The sequence below is a fragment of the Solanum tuberosum genome, unplaced genomic scaffold (assembly GCF_000226075.1).
Source record: "Solanum tuberosum cultivar DM 1-3 516 R44 unplaced genomic scaffold, SolTub_3.0 scf00009, whole genome shotgun sequence".
Classification (NCBI taxonomy): domain Eukaryota; kingdom Viridiplantae; phylum Streptophyta; class Magnoliopsida; order Solanales; family Solanaceae; genus Solanum; species Solanum tuberosum.
In genome coordinates, this window is record NW_006238935.1 from 408,142 (window position 1) to 428,890 (window position 20,749).

The window sequence follows — 20,749 nt, forward strand, 5'->3', positions numbered from 1 at the left end:
GGACTCAACTTAGGAAAAGAATTAAGGACCCACAAAGTTAAACTTAAAAGTTTTCACTAAACCCGTCTAAGTTCGTCCTCTTAGACAGTGCTTCACTATTTCGGGCATAACTTTTTACTCCAAGGTCGGAATTGGGTAAACTTGGTGGCGTTGGAAAGAGGACTCAGATACCTTTAATTGGATAGGTAATGTACCACCTAATTCGTTTTGAGCTAAAATATATGACCATTTAAAGTTGACCCTCACTCCTAACTTAAAACTAAAAACCTGTTTTTAGGGGACTGTTTTGAGGGTCTCGGTTCTAAATGATTTCATGACCTAGCTTAAGGTCTTGCTAGCTTATAAAGGTGATTAATCAACTAGCTAATCAACCCCTTAAGTCCTTTAACAACACTCCAAACTTCAACGACAAGACCCTTACAACTCACTAGTTCGAACGACTAGTTTCCGGACGTCACTGTCATTTCTCATTCATTTCATCAAGTTCTCAACTCCAAACTCACATGTGAGGCTCTAGTTTTCACTAGTTCGTTTTTAGGGTCGTTACACTTGCTCTTATTTTCACTACTTAGACTCTCCAAACTAGTTGCTAGGATCACTATAGGACTTTATTAGCTTGTAACGTAGGGTCAGGGTCAGGTGTGGTACATTTGGATACTTTTTAGTGATTTTCTACCCTCTTTGACATTACATTGCCTTTTTTTTTCTTTACTAAACCTATTTTTGACATCCTTTCATTTTACTTTCTTTCCCCTTACTCTTTTCAACACAGATGTAACTTTTGACTTTGTGGCTCTTATTTTTCACTTTTTTTATTTTTTTATTCTACTTAATTTTTTTCAGCACTTTTGTTATTCATCTTTTGCACAAAGTCGCATCTATTTTTTTATGTTTCTCTCTTCAACACAAAACTCTTTCCATACCTCTTTTCTTTCGGTTTCCTTTTACATAGCCACTCTCAACTTATGTGCTTAGCATGATTTGAGGTGCACAATATCCGATATCGGACCAGGGCCAAGATCAAAGTAACTTTTGAATTAGCCACCCTCAACTTAGGATTTTGGCCTAAGTCAAGGTGCACATGTCCAAGGAGGGACCGGGGAGAAACAATTATTTTAGGGAAAGTGAGTTAGGTGAATTGAAAGAAATAGTCTATGTTAGGCTTGAGTGGACTTATTTGAACAAGGGCCTATGATCATTTCCCAACTTCTAGCCTAGATTATCTTAGATGGACCAACATGGAAAGTTCTAGATTGGCACATACTGTATGAACATTCAAGCTTTCCTCACACACACTTGGCACATTGTTTCATTATCAGATTATTCGATTACCCAGTTCAAGTTTTAGCTTAAGTTATGAGGTCAAATTGGATCCTTATCATGTCACATTGAGATCCAGCACATTCAACTAATCAAGCCTATAGATCTAGCACATTTTCACAAATTTTGGACAGGGTTCATTTCTTTTATGCTTTTTATGCCATCATACTTTCATTTTTCTATTTACTTCTACACATACATTCCTAAACATGCCGGTTCATTAGATGGACCAACATGGAAAGTTCTAGATTGGCACATACTGTATGAACATTCAAGCTTTCCTCACACACACTTGGCACATTGTTTCATTATCAGATTATTCGATTACCCAGTTCAAGTTTTAGCTTAAGTTATGAGGTCAAATTGGATCCTTATCATGTCACATTTGAGATCCAGCACATTCAACTAATCAAGCCTATAGATCTAGCACATTTTCACAAAATTTTGGACAGGGTTCATTTCTTTTATGCTTTTTATGCCATCATACTTTCATTTTTCTATTTACTTCTACACATACATTCCTAAACATGCCGGTTCAACCGAAGTTAAAACAGTCTCTTGGGGAAAAAGAACACATGCAAGAAAACCCCAAGAGAGGATTATGAGTTGGGTTACTCAGATTTCACCCTATCACTCACAATCTATTTACCCTACCCCCAACAAAATAAAGTGCAATTGTCCCCAATGCACAAAAAAATTAAAAGTAAAGGATCGGGTGAAGCAAACCTGTGGTGTATATGTGCCGAAGACCACTCAAGAAGCGGGTGGGTCTAGTTTACCAGATCTCGCTGTATCAACACTCGGAATGCCCTGAGTAATGCTCTCATCTACTATCTCAGCACTCTCAGTAGTGCTCACATCAACTCTCTCAGCACCCTTAGTAGTGCTCACACCGAAGACCACTCAAGAAGCGGGTGGGTCCAGTTTACCTGAGCCCGCTGTATCAACACTCAGAACACCCTTAGTAACTCTCTTATCTACTATCTCAGCACTCTCAGTAGTGCTCACATCAACTCTCTCAGCACCCTTAGTAGTGCTCACACTGCTGGATGGGCCAACACCTATCTCCCTGACCCGCTGCTGTCTCATCTCCTCATCTAGTATCAACGCCCTCGTGGCCTCATCCAACTGTTGGCGATCCTTCTTTAATATTTGGGCCTCAACATCATTAGAAGTACGACCGGCATGGGGGTGCTTCCCAGCAGCACGGGAAGAATCTGGTAGCGGCATATCATCGCCGAATAAGGCAGTCATCACCACCTCATCAACTGGTGCTGTATGGGCAGACTTTAGCTCAGTCTCTTGCGGGCTAGGAGTGTATCAATATCAACATGAAATCTAGCCAACTCTTGCTAGAAGGTGGACACATCAATGGTCGTGGCTGGCCTCTCCAACACGAGTAACTCAAAGGCATCCAGGTGCTTATGAACAGCCAGAGCCTTCTGGTCTATCATCTGCTCTTTCCTCGCCTCGAACTCTGCTATGGACCGCTGCATCCATGACTTCATATACTGAAGCAAGGTGGACATATGTGTCTCTAGCTTCTGGACTCGGGCAATAGGGATGGCGGTGGAACCTGAAGAGTGAGTGACTCTGGATGAGCTAGGGGCCTGACTGGCAGCTGGAGATGGAGGAGCCTAGGCATCTGCTATAGTGGTTGGAGGTGCAGTGTCATCATCATGCATCTGCTCCACATTTGCTACAAGATCATCTCCTAACGGTGGTACCTCAACATATGGATCCTTGCGAGGTGCAGCTATATTGGCCTCATCTCGAATAAGGCTGATATCCAGAGTCTTGGTTTCCTGAAGCAACCGGTCACAATGCCATACTGGTACGGACGCATCCCTGCATATGTAGAAGATGAGGCACGGGAAGGGCAAGGTGGTGGTAGCCTTAAAGGCCCTCTCATGGATCTCCGCAATTAACATGTGGGAAAAGTTCATCTCAAGCCCCGCTACCACAGCTGCAACCATCACTGCTCGGTCCCAATTGACCATATTGTCCGCCTGAGTAGGGGACACACGATTTCTCACCAACAGCTAGAAGAATTTAGTAGCAAAACTCAGTATCGCATTCTTGATACCCAAGCTCGGAGTTTGGACCCACTCGGCGTGCTCTCCAACCGTAGCAATATGTCGGGCCAACCATCTCACAAGGGACTCCCTCTGCTCGACATTCCTATGAAATACCCCACTATGAATAATGCCCATCCGATAGTGAACTCTGTTGTATTGATGGGCAGAGTGTGGTCCGGGCCATAGATAAACCTGCGAAGGGTGGTACCGGAGATGTTAACAGTACAACCCCATACTAGTGTGGCCTTAAGTGGAGGTTGAGCACCGGGCTTGGCCCATTTCCTGATGGATTTTCTCACGGTGGCCTCATAGAAAGCATAGAACTCCCGAACTATCTCCTCTCTATAGGACCCTGGGCTCCGTGCCATCCACTCACACATGTGCCTTCGAAAAAGATCGTGGATGACTGGAGCGGTATGGAGGATACCTGTGAGAACCCGACGCTTCTCTGTGAATAACCTAGCCATCTTATCGTGCTCATTCAGCATGCGAGCATCTGTGTAAATCTAGTACTGGCCCTCCACACACCACTTGTTTGGCTCTATAGCAACCAATGTAGGCTCATAACAGGGGGTACTAAGGTATCTTCTGTACTGTTAGACTCGTACGAAGAGGCAGTGCTGCCGCTGGGGCTGGAGTCGGATTCGAATGGGGAATTTGAGCCAGCCTGTGATCCGATCAGTGTGGCCCCTCCTCAGACTGGGGGACAGTGACCATGTCAGAGCTCACCTGCCGGGCTTAGTTCCGTGTAGTGTGTGGAGCAGTGGGGGAGGTCCTAGTGGGAGGTGAAATGTACTCCCCATCCGTATCCTCATCGAGCAGCCTGAAAAATGGAGCAATAGATTTTTATTTGCCCTTGGTGGCGTAGGTCGGGGCTTGCTTCGGGGTCATGGTACCTGTGGAAGCTAGTTAGTACCAAAATAGTGCAATAATACTCATGGAATAATTTTAGAACAAGTGTCGGACCAAAACAAAAAATAAAAAATTTCTTGGACAGTAGCTGAACTGTCAACCTACGGTGGATACCAACGGTCCGTCGATGGAACGACGGCCCGTGGGTCCCCTCTGTAGGTCAGAGTACCCAAAATTGGGTCTCTGATGTGGGAACCACGGATGTGTAGAATGGTCTGCCGATGGAACGATGGACCGTAGTCCACACCGTAGTTTGACACTTAGTGAAAATCTGTGTGCTACTGACCCACGAGCCCTATTTACGGTTCGTAGGGTGACCTACGATCCGTGGACGGGGTCTCGTGGGTCAGTTTTGTGCCAGGTTTCAGAACTTGTTTCAATTTCATGCCTTTTCTTTCAACAATTTCACACAAATTAGGCCTACACATGCATTTCAACATGTAATTCGGTAGTTAATCATCCTTAGGGTCGTGTTGACACAAATGTAACAGATTATTAAACCAAAACCTATGTACCCTAAGTCAAAACTTCCAATTTGGCCTATTACTTGATTTATTCAGTTTTAATTAACTACACACTCATATACCATCATGCCAAGGGTGTTTCTAACTTATAATTCAATATTCAAACACGAAACTAACCCAAGGTCAAGTTCATCGATGTGATATCAATTGAAACAATGAAGTAATTCAAAGTTTGGGTGAAATCTGTATACCGATGATGAGTGTGTGTTGCAAGGATATCTGTGACCCTTTGCTAGCCTTTCAACACCGAACCCAGACTTTGGAATCGTTGGGGAGGAAGAGTAGAAGTGGGGATTGATTTTGGGAGAGAAAATAAGATTTATGGGATTTGGGGATTTGATGTGGGTATTGATATGGGAGTTATGAGAGTGATTTGGGGGATTTAAAAGGTTGAAAAACGGTTGGGGGGGGGGAGAATATGGACATGGGAAGTGTTTAAAAAAATGAAAGGTTTTATTTTATAAGGGGTCCGGGTCGGGTTAGGAAAACCCTAGTTTTGGACCCACGAGATCCCGTCTACGGTCCGTGGGTCGACCTATGGACCGTAGGTCTGGTCCGTGGGTGACTCTGATACTTAGAAAAATTTATAGCACTTACCTGGGATCTACAGACGCCATTCACGGTCTGTGGATGGACTAACGGACCATCGATGGGGTTCGTAGACCACTGCACAACCTTTTCCTGCATATTTTGCTTTTCGTCCCTGCACACGTAGCAACCAATATGACTTTCTTTTTACATTTTCTGGACACTTTTTAGACACGGACCCTATTCTATATCTAGCCAACACTAATACAAAAATAAAACACCCATCTCAAGAGCTACAAAAAATCAAAATAAATGAAGAAAACTCCTATATCGAAAAGAAAAGACTATAGTTGGCTAGATTGTACATCTTGGGTTGCCTCAAAGCAGCGCTTGATTTAACGTCGCAACATGAGGCAAACACCTTGATTACTTAGACTTCATCAAGATAGTAGGCCTCAATCACTTCTTGCACACTCTCCGATTTCCCCATGTAGATCTTGATCCTCTGCCCATTCACTTTGAACCTTGTTCCCTCCTTGTTCTCGAGCTCGACCGCTCCATGTGGAAATACTTGAGTGATTTTGAATGGCCCGGTCCACTTGGAGTTGAGTTTGCCAAGAAACAAGCGCAACCTTGAGTTGAATAGACGCACCAGATCACCCACAACAAATTCACGCTTTTCAATCTTTTGATCATGATCCTTCTTCATCTTCTCCTTGTACAAGGCTGAACTTTCATAAGCTTTTAAGCGATACTCATCAAGCTCATTCATGTCATTCACTCTTTGACTTGATGCGGTGCCCTAATCCAAATTCAACTTCTTTAGTGCCCACATAGCCTTATGCTCTAGATCTACCGGCAAATGGCATGACTTCCCATATACAAGTTGGTAGGGGGACATACCTATAGGAGTCTTAAATGCGTTGCGATAGGCCCATAGAGCATAATCAAGCCTTCTTGACCAATCCGTTCTGTTGGCATTCACAGTCTTTTTAAGGATTTGCTTTATCTCTCTATTTGACACTTCAACTTGCCCACTAGACTGCGGATGGTAAGGAGTAGCTACATTGTGACGAACTCCATATTTCTCTAGCGACGCCTTGAACAACTTATTACAAAAGTGGGAACCTCCATCACTGATGATCGCCTTAGGTGTACCAAATCTGGAGATCAAGATACTATTTTTCAGGAATGCGGTGACATTCTTACCCTCATTGTTTGAAAGCGCAATTGCTTCCACCCATTTCGACACATAATCAACCGCAACAAGAATATTCATCCCATGTGAACTCACAAATGGACCCATGAAGTCAAGGCCCCAAACATCAAATAACTCAATAACCAATATCGGATTCATAGGTAGCTCTTGCCTCTTTGAAATCCCTTATTCTCTTTGGCAACAGTCACAAGACTTGGCAAAATGATGAGCATCTTGGTGATAGTAGGCCAGTAATACCCACACTACAAGATTTTATGAGCAGTCTGAATACCACTATAATGCCCACCAACAGGCGATGAATGACACACCTCTAGTATACTCATCATCTCAACCCCGAGCACACAACGATGAATAATCCCATCAGCACGAATACAAAACAAGTAAGGCTCATCATTAAAAGAACTTCTTCACATAATGCATAAACTTTTTCCTTTGGTGAAATGACAAATCCGATGGAACCAAATCGCTTGCCAAGTAGTTAGCAAAATCTGTGAACCAAGGAATAAGATCATAAGAAGCAGCCAATACGTGTTCATTTGGAAATGCATCATTAATTTCAGCCCCATATCCTAACTTGAACATAGCTTCCTCCTCTAATCTAGACAAATGATCGGCAAGTTGATTTTTTGTCCCCTTTCTATCTGTCACCTCAAAATCAAACTCTTGCAGCAACAATACCCATCTAATCAACCTCGGTTTTACATCCTTTTTAGCCATCAGATACCTCAATGTAGAATGGTCAATATGCACTATGACCTTAGTACCAAGCAAGTAGGATCAAAATTTCTCGAATGCAAAAACCACAACAAGGAGTTCCTGTTCAGTTATCGTATAGTTCTTTTGAGCCACATTCAGAGCTTTGTTGGCATAGTAAATCGGATGAAGAATCTTATCTCGCCTTTGTCCCAATACCACACCAAGCGCCACACCACTCGCATCACACATCACTTCAAACGGTTGCCCCAATCCGGTGAAATAATGATAGATGCGGAAACTATCCTTGCTTTCAACTTTCCAAATTCTCTAAGACAAGCATCATCAAAATTAAACTTACACTCCTTTTCGAGCAGTTTGCACAATGGGTGTGCAATTTTGGAGAAATCCTTAATAAACCTCCGATAAAAGTCTGCATGCCCAAGAAAACTTCTCACACCTTTAACAGAGATAGGTGGTGGAAGATTTTCTATTACCTCAACTTTAGCTCTATCAACCTCAATACCCTTCTCAGAAATCCGATGACCCAGAACTATCCCCTATTTCACCATGAAGTGGCACTTTTCCCAATTGAGGACAAGATTGCACTCTTCATACCTTTTCAGTACCTCGGACAGATGCATCAAACAACTATCAAACGAGTCACCTACCACAGAGAAATCATCCATAAGTACCTTAATAGCTGTAGATTTTTTTTCCATCTCGTATTTTTTAACGAAGACATCTCGCCATATTCATTTCTGTTCCAATTTTTGCCTCTTCTTCTCCCTCTGAATCAAACTTTTCCTTGCCATAATGTGTCCTCCACCATATTTGAAAATATCGACATCATGCAACGCTTGAAGGTTGCTGGAGCATTACACAACCCAAATGGCATCATTTTGAAGGCGAAAGTCCCATAAGGACAAGTGAAGGCGGTCTTCTCTTTGTCTTCTAGAGCTATGAAGATTTGATTGTAGCCCGAATACCTATCAAGAAAGCAATACCAACCCTTACCAGCAAGGCGATCAAGCATCTGATCCATGAACGACATAGGGAAGTGATCCTTTTTCTTTTCAAGCATTCAATTTGCGGTAGTCCATGCATACTCTCCATCCAATCACTGGCCGCATAGGGACAAGATCATTTTTCGCATTAGGAACCACAGTAATCCCACCTTTCTTAGGTACACACTGAACAGGGCAGACCCAACTACTATTTGCAATGGGGTATATGAGTCCACCATCCAACCATTTGATGATTTCCTTTTTCATGACCTTTTGCATAGGTGGATTTAGTCTCCTTTGGTGCTTAATACTTGGCTTGCTGTCCAGCATGAGTTGGATTTTATGAGAAAAAATGTTAGGAGCAATCTCAATAATGTCCGCAATAGTCCACCCAATAGCCCGTTTGAACCTCTTCAACACAGAAATAAATATCTCTACTTGTACCTCACTCAAATCGGTTGCAATGATTATCGGTAAAGTGTCATCTCTTCCCAAGAATATATACCTCAAATGCGATGGTAGAGCCTTGAGCTCCAATATTAGAGCTTCTTCAACAGATGGTTTTGCGGGTGGAGAGTCGCGATTCTTCATATCTAGCTCCAATTTCTTTGGCTTAGAAAGGAAGTCGAACCTATCAAGTGCAGAAACTAATTCATCATAGTCTTCAATTCAAAATTCATCATTACCGCTGCCAGTGCATCAACACCCAACCTCTCTTCAATAGACACATCAAAACCTCGCTCCACAATATGATTCATCACTGATACTGACTTGAGATCGCTTTCCTACTTCATAAACCTACATATATTGAAAGTTACCTCTTGATTATTTGATCGGAACTTCATCTGCCCTCTCTTCATATCTACCAAGCCGTGCCCAGTAGCAAGGAATGGTCTCCCTAAGATGATGGGAACCTCAAAATCAACGTCACATTCAAGTATCACAAAATTCACCGAAAAAATGAACGACTCCACTTTCACAAGGACATCTTGAAGAACACCAATGGGCTTCTTCACAATTCTAGTAGTCGCATCGCAGTCGATTTTGGAGCCTCTAATCCCAACTTCTTGTAGATAGACAATGGCATCAGATTTATGCTAGCACCCAAATCACATAACGCCTTCGCAAAATGCAACAACCCAATGGTACAAGGAATAGTGAAAGCACCAGGATCCTCTCTCTTCTGCACAAGTGACCTAGTGGCAATAGCACTGCAATGTTGCAATCTCTTATCATTCTCAAAAATGACTGCCCTCCTTTTGGTCACCAAATCCTTCATAAACTTCACATACCCAGACATTTGTTCCAAAGATTCTATCAACGGAACATTGATGGAAAGTTGTTTCAACATAGTAATGAACCTGTGGTATTTTCCTTCTTCGGTCTTCTTCACCAATCTTTGTGGGAATGGAGGTGGAGATCTTGGCATGGGAACAACTTTTTGGGTCACCTCTACTTCCTTCTCTATAACATTCTTAGACTCTCCAGTAACCTCGATCTCATCATCATCTCTTTCTACCACAATTTCAACCTTAGACGACATAGGGGGATCAATGGTTTGTTTACCTCCTCGAGTAATGACTATCATACAATGCCCATCATTCTTCAGATTTTGGATGTTATTGCTAGGAAGTGTGCCAGGTTGACGTGGTTTCACTGTAGTGGACAACTGATTAAGCTATTGCTCAAGTTGCTTGATCGACACTGCACGGGGATCAACTTTTTGACCGATTCCAGACAAGTCATTTTGCATCTCTTTCACATTCTCATCAGTCGTATCAAACCTCTTCATCATCTTATGCATTATATCCTCAATGCATGACATACTACCCCCAGCTTCTCTATTACCAGATTCCCGATTTGCAGGTGGAACATAATCCCCAACTTTCTCATTTATGTTGCCATAGTTGTTTCAGTTGTAGTTGTTATCGCGATTGTAGTTCCCATCCCGGACATAGTTTCCCTCTCGATTGTAATTACCATAGTTCTGACCTTAGTTTCCTTGACCTTGGCGCCAATTATCCGAGGAACCTTGGGCGTTGGCTCAGAAATCCCCGTTTGATCATTCACCAAATATGCATCCTCATCATAGTAGCATTCCTCAACTGGTAGTGGTGGATTTATAGTTAGGTAATTTACCGCATTCACCTTCTCTGCACCTCCACTCACATGCTTCAATACCAACCCAAGTTTTGTCCTCATCTGAGCCATCTCCTCACGAATGTCATTGCCAGATTGATCTGGTGCGGCTTGAACAACGAATGTGCTTCTTCCAGTATTAGCTTTTCTAGTGCTCCATGCCTTATTATTCTGGGAAATCTTCTCCAATTTCTCAGCGATCTCCTCAAAAGTGCCCTTACCATAGGATCCTCCAGGGATATTATCTAGTACAACTTTTTCGTTGTCATCCTGCCCACTATAGAAATACTTCTTGAATGACTCGTCATCTATGCGGTGATTCGGAACACTTCTAATGAACGCAATAAATATATCCCAAGAACTGCTCACAGACTCTCCAGGTAGTGCAACAAAATTATTCAACTTGTCCTTGTAGTTAAGCTTCTTAGACACTGGGAAATACTTTTCCATGAACACTCGATGCAATTGGTCCCATGTATGAATTGAATTATATGAAAGCTTAGCAAACCACACTGCAGCATCACCGGCCAATGATACAGGGAAGAGTCTCAACCCTATGACATCCATATCCAACTTTGATCGCCCCACACAAATTTTATAGACACTTCTCAATTTAGCCATGTGACCATGCGGATCTTCCGAAGCTAGCCCAGAGAAAAACCCTCTTGCTGTAAGCATTTGCATAAGACTGTTGGTCACCATAAATGTATGCCCTGGAGGTAGAGGAGGAAGAGCAATGGGACCTTCTGATTCAACTATATTGAAGTCAACCCTATAGTTATAATGCAACCTTGGTTCTGGCGGAATTTGTACTCCCAATGCATCTCTGGTAAGATTTCCATCATGAACCTAAGCTTGCACATTAACAACCCGTAAGGCTGCAATTGTACTCCATCACCTAGATTCTCTCAGATTGGATTGATATGGACCCCTTGATTTTTCATTTTTCTCAAAGTTTTGCTCAACTCTGGATCGTAGGGGGTCAATGATTCGCCTCGACTTCGTGTACTTGGCATACACTAGAGTAGAAGCCTGTAGAAAACAAAAAAAAAACAAAGCGTAAAATTAGGAAATAATTAACTAAAGTTCAATAATGTAGTTAAACTTAATCCAAAAGCCTTATTCCCCGGCAACGGCACCAAAATTTGATACGCTAAATTATACCTCCCTAAAGAAGTATAAACGATCGCTGTCAAATAAAGAACCCAACTTGTAGGTTGGGGTCAATCCCACGAGGAATATTGTTCAGACTTAAACTTAACTTACGATTACTTCCGTTTAGTCAAACTATTTCCGAGCCAAGTAAATAAAAAGGGGGTTTTGTAAGCAAGTAATAGTTTGTTGATTTAAGAAACAAGTAAGCAAGATTCAAGCTTTAAGTTATCAATATGAGAGAGAAACTAGTGTGTGTTCTCCATAAGCTCTTAACGTAGTAATCCTAATAATAGTAATCCTTTCCTAGTGATTTGCATGCAAAGTTGGTAAGTTAGGTATCCCTAAGTGATTGGTCCTCCAAGTAGGGAATTTCATTGTGCACCTTGGTCCGGCTACGAGTGTATATATTACTAACCCTTACCTTTATCTCAGATTAGACATCACATCAATGTATGGCATAGTTTTAACCCTCGCACCAATTGACATTAGACTATTAGATAGCAACCACTAAATCTCTGGTGTTAATCCTTTTCTCATTAACTACCTCTTTGGTGCGGCAAGTAGCAACAAAGCGAGTTCTAACGTTGCGCACTGTTAAAAAGACTTCTAAGTGAAAGAATTAACAATACATGGATAAATACTATTCAGGAATTACTTAGTTGTTATTCATACTTTGTTATTTGCTCATGGTTCCCACAACCCTAGTTGTGGATTTCACTACTCATGCTTGAAAGAACACAATTCATAATTGGGTAAATAGAATTCATGAACTTACGATTAGAGTGGAAGAAACCCGAAATCTCCAATTGAATTTCAAAGTCAAAATCTTGTAAAATGAAATCTATAAATCAAATTGCTAAAGTTGCAAGTTAATTCCATAAAATACCAAGAACTAAAAGTAAAACAATAATGTCTAACCCCCAAAAACGAGGTTTACATACCATATTTATAGAATAATATGTCCTAAACAAAAGAAAACAAAATAAGGAAAAATAATTCTGGTACGTGGCATCAATCAACTACTCGACCTACAGACCGTGGGTCGATCTACGTTCCGTTGGTCAATACTTAGAACTTTTTAGTACGGATTGGAACCTTCACTCTCAGATCATCAACGACGGACATGCAGGACGAACCATAGGTAGGGTCCTCTTACGTGGCTCCACACTTAAGATTTTTCATCAGGTACTAGAACTTTAACTCTTTAAACCCATTTGACGAATGTGCAGGACGACCCGTGGGTCGACCTACGATTTGTCAGCCACTTCGTAGTTCCACACTTGGCCAGAATTCCTTGATGATCCATCCACGCCTACCTAACGACGGTCCCTCACAGGACTTACGGTCCGTAGACCACTTCTGTGGGTGGAACCTTCTACATACTTTTAGCTATCATCTCACTTAATCACGTCCAAGCCTATTTCCTGCAAACATAACACATAAAACATTATTTCTAATACAAAATGGCCCTAGACAACACAACACTTAACTGAAATGTATGATACAAACCGTAAAATCATGTATATCAGTTACATATATGATCCTTCTCAAATTTTAACTTTGGAAGTACAATGACTAGTTCAAGTATGGACAACTTTTCAAGAGCATGCATGTTTAAGTGACCAAGTTGTTTCAATGATTAAATGAAATAAGGATTGTGTTCCACATAACGTTACATCTAATGTTCTTCCGTAATTGAGTTTTAAGAAATTTATCTCTACAAAATACATACGAGTTAAATATATCTAATACTTCTCAGTCTAATCAGATAATTTTTACTCAAGTTCTCTCAGTCCCAAAGTGTTACTAGCTTTAACCTCGCTTACAACAGTGTAAAGTTCTTTTCTCTCGAACTCAAACTTTAACTCCATTTCTTCCGGTTAATTTAGCTTTTTCCTAACTATCATTTTTCTCTTGAACAAATGATAGATACAGGCTCACTCCAATGCGTGCACTCTTTAGAATACATGAATAACGAAAGCTAAATTATAATTTGCAAATATAAATTGCCTATCACTCGTTTTACGGAATTACACTTCGATTTACGTCATAGATCCCACAATCCCAGTTGTGGTATTTAGCCACTCATGATTTCACGTAAACATTCAGAAGAATATAATGAAAACATGTCGAGAAAAATACTTACGAAAATAAGAAAATTGATATGTATTTTGATAATTCAAGAATCGGAAATTCAACTTCCAAACTTAATTCGATGCTAATCTTCAAAAACCAAAAGCTCAGAATAATGGAAACTTGTTCTTCGTTCAAGATAAGACGCGATAAAAAGTAAAAATAACCTAATTAATTTAAATAAGTGTTTTCAAAAGAGTCCTACTCGAAGTAGAACTAAATTGTCGGGCACCTCACGGATGCTACCACGGCCCATCAAGGGCTTCACGGTTCGTGAAGCCCTTCGTGGTCTTCACTTAGAACTCCCCAACTTGGGTCATCAATGCCTGTATACTGGAAATTGCATCACGGACAACACCACGGACCATTAAAGAGACCACGGTCCATCTAGGTGTCTGTGGTCTTCACTTAGAACTCCCCAAGTTTGGGTCTTCAATGCCATCACACTGGAAATTGCATCACAGACAACACCACAAACCATTAAAGAGACCACGGTCCGTCTGGGTGTCCGTGGTCTTAACTTAGAACTCCCCAAGTTTGGGTCTTCAATGCCATCACACTGGAAATTGCATCACGGGCAACACCACGATTCATCTGGGTGTCTGTGGCCTTCACTTAGAATTTCCCAAGCTTGGGTCTTCAATGCCATTATACTGGAATTTGCACCACGGATACTATCACGATCCGTCGTGATCTTCACGGCCCGTAAAGGCGCCTATGATCTTCACTTGGTTTGTCAGCAACTCAGATTCCAACTTGCATTTTCATCTTTTCTATCTTCTTTCACCTCCCCTTGTTTCACCTATACAAACACTACCAAACACATTATATCCACATAAATACACTCGATTCTAGTATTAATTCTTAGTTTTCAAGCATCAAATGTGCCAAGATTTCGCGGCACATCAGTACCCTCAACTTAGAACCATTACTTGTCCTCAAGTGATGAGAAAACAATACATTTAACCCTTAAATCATTCAAACACTTTTGAAACTATGCGATAACCATCTCTAACACAATTTGTATCCAAAACCATGAATCTAACATGCAAGGATCAATATATGACATCTCATTACTCACAGTCGATCATGCTTATACATGTGAACTATCAGCTAACACAATCTACTCTCAAATGCAATCACTGTGTCCTCACACCAAAGAAGTCCCTCACTAATGATAATTGGGACTAAGTACTACGCTCGCACTCTAAAAGAACTTCTAACACTGACAACAAACAACCATAGGCTTGCCCTTGCTTTCTACACCCGGAATAAGATCACTGTAGGACTTTATTGGCTTGTAACATAGGCTCAGGCAAGGGAATGGACATTTGGGTTTGTGAGTGACTAGTCCCTTGATTCTCTAAAGTTTTATTTGCACACATCTCTTTTCTAAGCGATTCCCTCTTTTCCTTCATTTCAGCACATCCCAGCAGCCATTATTTTCTTTTTCTTTTCTTTCTTTTCTCTTTTTATTTTTTTATTTTTTTAATATGCACTCAGCTCACTGGTTGAACCTTCTTTTTCACTTCTTCTTTCTGCTCGGATTGCAATCACCCTCAACTTAGGCTTTTGGCCTGAGTTGTGACATCGTATCTTCGGAGATCAAAGGATATGAAATTTACTGGGTAAGAACAAAAATTGATTTTCAGGCTCAACTCGGGTTCAAGTGATAAGCTTTTTATTTGGTTGCTTTATTTTTGGATTTTTTTCATGGCTTAACAAAGATGGCCTACTGATCATTTCCTATCTGGTTATTCTCCAATTTAAGCAAGACTACTCGGGCAAGTTCTAATTTCTGCTCCTAGTGTTAGACTTCTAGCAAACCTCACACACACATGACACATGACGACATTCTCCAGTTTCTTGGTTCCCCAATTTATTTCTAGATTAGCAATGTTCAACACGTGAGTACCTAAAATGTCATATAAAGATCCTAACTGTCAAATCTCAGATCAAGGTAATCATTTCACACAGATTAGCTGTTGCACAACTCAACACACAGACACTTCATATCTTTATCAAACACAAAAACAAACACATCACAGTTTTCACAATAAACACAGAGTCAACCTCCATTCATCATAACAGCTAGAATGGCAGGTTGCTTACCACCCCCTCCCAAAACAAAAATGCTTTGCCCTCAAAGTCAATGAAGAAAAACAAAATAGGGCTATGAGGAGGGGTCATACCTACGGTGCTATAGGTGCCGGTATCCGGAGCAGCATCGACACCCTTATCAATGGGTGCACACTAAGAAACCAGCGCAGGATCAAGCTGGCTACCACTCACTGGGACAGGTACTCCGCTACCAGAAACTCCAGCTAATACTGCATCTCGTTGTTGTTGCTTCAAGTGCTTCTTTTTCTCTAGCTTCCTTTTTCGATGTCCTGTGGGATTTCTTTTCTTGCCTTCTTTCTTCTTTGGCCAGGTCAGCCGGTTGCTCATCATCAGATTGTCCAGCTCTTTTCTTTCACTTGCCGGATTTTCTTTTAGGGAGTTCCCCCAAGAGATCGTCAAGGGATTGCGTGGCAGACTGCTCAGTGAATATCTTCATCAATGATTCTGGCATGACCGGAGTGGGCACCTGTACCGGCTTTTCAGCCAGTTTAGCAACTTGGGCTCGCATCTCGGTCAACTTCTTCTTGAATTCTTCATTATTGCTTGATCCGACAGCCTACAACTGTGTTTGGACATGGGTCTCCAAGTCATCCATCCTAGTTTTCAAAACAACAAGTTCCTTCTGCATTTTATCTTTTAGTCATTGCTCCGTAGCTAAGAAATCAGCTTTATGAGTTGGGGAATTCGATGGAAAATTTGGTCGATGAAAGTCTTGGTATGTTGCTGATCTACAACCAAATTTTAGCCTGGGATGTGGAAGCTGGTGGTGATGATGGTGCACCCGAAGCTGGCTTTGAGAATTCACCCAGCTCAGTTTGGCCTTCAGCCTGTGGGAGGACTTCTAGTGTGTGTGGTACGACCGCTAGTGGTCCCACTGCTCCAGATTTTCTCCCATACAAAGGATTGGCGACATCCTGGATTTTGGACACTGCAATTATCTTGGCTGCCTCAACTAGTTTATCCACCAACTTATTTGGGGAAATATTCGCCTATAAACAAAGTTTCCCTATCAGATAGGGAAACGACAAACATGCTCACTCATTCAGCGCTCTATCTCATATCTCTGTGGCGATGATCCGACCCGCATTCACAAGCTAACCGGCCATGAGGCAAGCTACCAATGATGCTAGTGATGGAGACAGTGTATTTTCATTTGTTGTGGGTCGGAGATGTGCTCGAACTATTGACTACCAGACCTTGGCCGGAAAGGTGAGGGACCCCTTTTGTAATCGGCACATGTGGATCAGACACCCATGCTACCTCTTCTTTTTCTGTGGCAATGTAACATGCAATCCAACACATGATGCCCTCTCGCGAAGTAGGATCCTCCATCTCCGAATCACTCATGACAGCATGGTGTTTGCCCTCAAATAGTCCTACAAAAGCTGGTGATGTATACTCAAGGTCATGTAGCATCCTATTGATTGTTTCCTTAGAGATGTTCATAATCTTTCCCCGCACAGTGATTACATCTAAAGGACCCAATGTGGTTCCAAGTGCCTTCTATGCTCTCTTTGTGGTTTCAGTTTCCGCAGCCAGTTCATTAGAGTGGCGGCGTAGATAGCATAGAACTCTCGAGGTAGATGACCATTGTATTCCCCAGGCGCATTGTTCATCCATTCAAACTGGTGAATCTGGAACAGCTTGTAAATATCTGGAAAAGCCTAGATGTCGGCCATTACTACCCTAGTCTCAGGCATAAGTGGTATCTTTCTAAATACCCCCAGGTTGTTCACGATTCAATTTTTGAAGAAATCTTCTGACTAGGTCACTGTCCATATCGATCTGAAATAATCAATCAGCTGTTGTCTCACCACTAGGTCAAATTCGCGGAGGTGAACATACTAAACCATTGTATCACCCGGAGTCACCTCATCATCCCCCTCTAGTGCACATGTCTGTGTATGAGCTACATTTTCAGCCTACGGTACTACTACGGGTGGAGATGTGGTTGCATCTTCTTGAGAGTCGCTTTCACTCTGCACTGTCTCTTGAACCATCATCCGACTAGCTTCTTGAAATAGCATCGGATTTACTTTCGATTCCTTCCCGCTACCTAAACTACTACCTCCCTCTTCGGACTGGGGATGAGTGTCCTAGAGAATTGCCCTCCTTGTCTGTGCTCTAGTAGCTCGAGGTGAGTGATCCTCAATGGTGATATTTATTTGCACCTCGGAACTACTAGACTCATAATCGTTATGACCTTCTGATTGAGAAGTAGTGGGGGAAGAATGTTTGGTTGTTTTCTTTCTTCGGGGAGCCATAGTACCTGAGAATTACAAAACTCATTAGTTACGCAAATCAATAAAATGACACACTATCGCGTACTCAAAATTCCCCTGTGTAATTACAACGTGATGCCTTGCCTTAAGAAAGCCGTCACCCAATCTATCATTGGGAAGGGCAACGAGATCAAACTACAGAAACTAAAAACTAAAAGTACAAAAAATAAACAAGAATATTTATTTTTTTATACGGGAGCCAAGACGGGCCGTGGTGGGTACCACGGTCCGTGAAGACCCTCGTGAACATCAGTTGGTGGCATCACTGTGTGGGACAGTGGACTGGAGTGGATCACAGATGGCTTCACGGTCCGTGAAGTGAACCACGGTTCGTGAAGTGAACCACGGTCCGTGAAGAGCGTTGTGATCCTACCCAGTGTACTCTTCTTTGGCCAAGTGTGGTCCACAAGTAGTTTCACGACCCGTAGTTGATCCCACGATCCGAGAAGCCCATCGTGGACTTACATTTGGCCCTTTTCCAGTGGTCTTCTCCTCCGACAAACACTTATGCCAAATGTTATCCAATTGAAACACAAGTATGAAACCTATACGCACATGAGTTTAACCAATCGACTAAATCTATTAATCCCCATTTAATCAATCACAATCTATATCTCACTATGGTCATAACCACATACCCCTGGGAATAGTGATGCAATGGCAATATATTCACCCGAAGTTATTGGCACAACACTCATAAAAGTACCATTCATGCTTATAAATAGGACTCAAACATACACTCGGATCATCATTCATAAGAATTACGGAAGAATTCATAAAACCCATGACTCTCAACAACCATTATCACCCAATTTCGACCAACCCACATATGAAAAATATCAAATTCAACTGATCCACAACAATTAGGTATCCCCAATGATCATTCATCAACAATAATGCTCAAATTCGACACAATCAAGGTAGTTTTAACTTGTTGATTGATAAGTTCATGCTTATAACAAGTTAACAGTAAACTTACTTTGAATGGAATCAAAATTCTCGCCCAAAAACAAAAGAGACGAGTCTGACTTCAATTGATTAATTCGTAGAACTAGAGTTGCGACTTCTTTTATGAAATTAGAACTTGTAGATGATGTAAAATCTTTATAACCTTTGAGTAGCCGTTATGGAAGAGGAAAAAGAGAAGAAAAACTTACCTTTGGCGTTCCAAGCGACCTATATACGTTTAATTTTGATTATTCCTTATGCGCGGTTCGGGTCGGGTGGCCATGATACTGGGTTACGGACGATGGACCGTGAAATGGCCCGTGAAGGACACCACGGTCCGTAGAGATATCTGTGGATAACACTTACCCGAGGTTCACGAAAGGGTAGACGGTCCGTACAAATCTTGACGGACCGTGAACCACTTTCCAGTAGCCTTCATATCCTGTAGGTGGTTGTGACGGACCGTGAAGTTGCCCGTGAAGGGAACAACGGTCCGTGGGACTGCCCGTGAAGGGCTTCCTACACCAGTTCTGCAATTTTGAGTCCAAATCTTTTCTACACACATCAACACACAATGACTCTATAAAAATAAAGAAAAATGATAAAAAGAAAACTACCTATTACATTTAAAATCTTAGGTTGCCTACCAAGCAGCGCACAATTTAACGTCGTGGAACGACGCTGGTTACTTGATTACTCAGACTTCATCAGGTTTACATTCTTCCACAATCTTCACTTCTTCTGGAACACCCAAGTATGCTTTGATTCACTGACCATTGACCTGGAACCTCTCACCCTTGTCATTCTCAAGCTCAATAGCACCCGACTGGAACATCTGAGTTACCTTAAAAGGCCTAGACTATTTGGATCTCACCTTCCCAGGAAACAATCGAAGTCTAGAATTGGAAAGTAACACCAAATCACCAGGAGTGAAGGTTCTCTTGTCAATATACTTATCATGATACATCTTCATCCTCTTTTTGTACAGTGCGGACCTCTCATACGCTATCAAACGGAACTCATCCATCTCATTAATCTGATCCAGTCTCAAGTTTGCAGTTTCACTCCAACTAAGGTTCAACTTCTTCAAAGCCTAGAGTGCTTATGCTCAAGCTCAACCGGCATATGACATGCCTTTCCAAGCACCAATTGATATGGAGACATACCAATAGGTGTCTTGAAAGCTGTCCGATATTCCCATAGAGCATCATCTAACTTTCGTGCCCAATCTATCTTGTTGGCATTCACTGTTTTGGCCAAAATTGCCTTAATGTCTCTATTGGACACCTCCACTTGACCACTAGTCTGCGGATGATAAGAAGTTGCCACCTTATGTTGTTTAACCCCATATTTGGACAGAAGCGAACTGAATACCTTGTTGCAGAAATGGGAACCGCCATCATTGATGATAGCTCTGGGTGTACCGAACCTTGAGAATATATTCTTCTTTAAAAAACCAACAACACTCTTGCCATTATTCTCAGGAAAAACAACTGCCTCAACCTATTTGGACACATAGTTCACTGCAACCAATATGTACTTCTTCCCATATGAGCTCACAAATGGGATCGTGAAATCGATCCCCCACACATCAAACAACTCCACCTCTAGAATATGTGTAATGGGTAGCTCATGGCGCTAAGAGATGGCTCCTTGCCGCTGGCACACATCACAACTCCTTACTATGTCT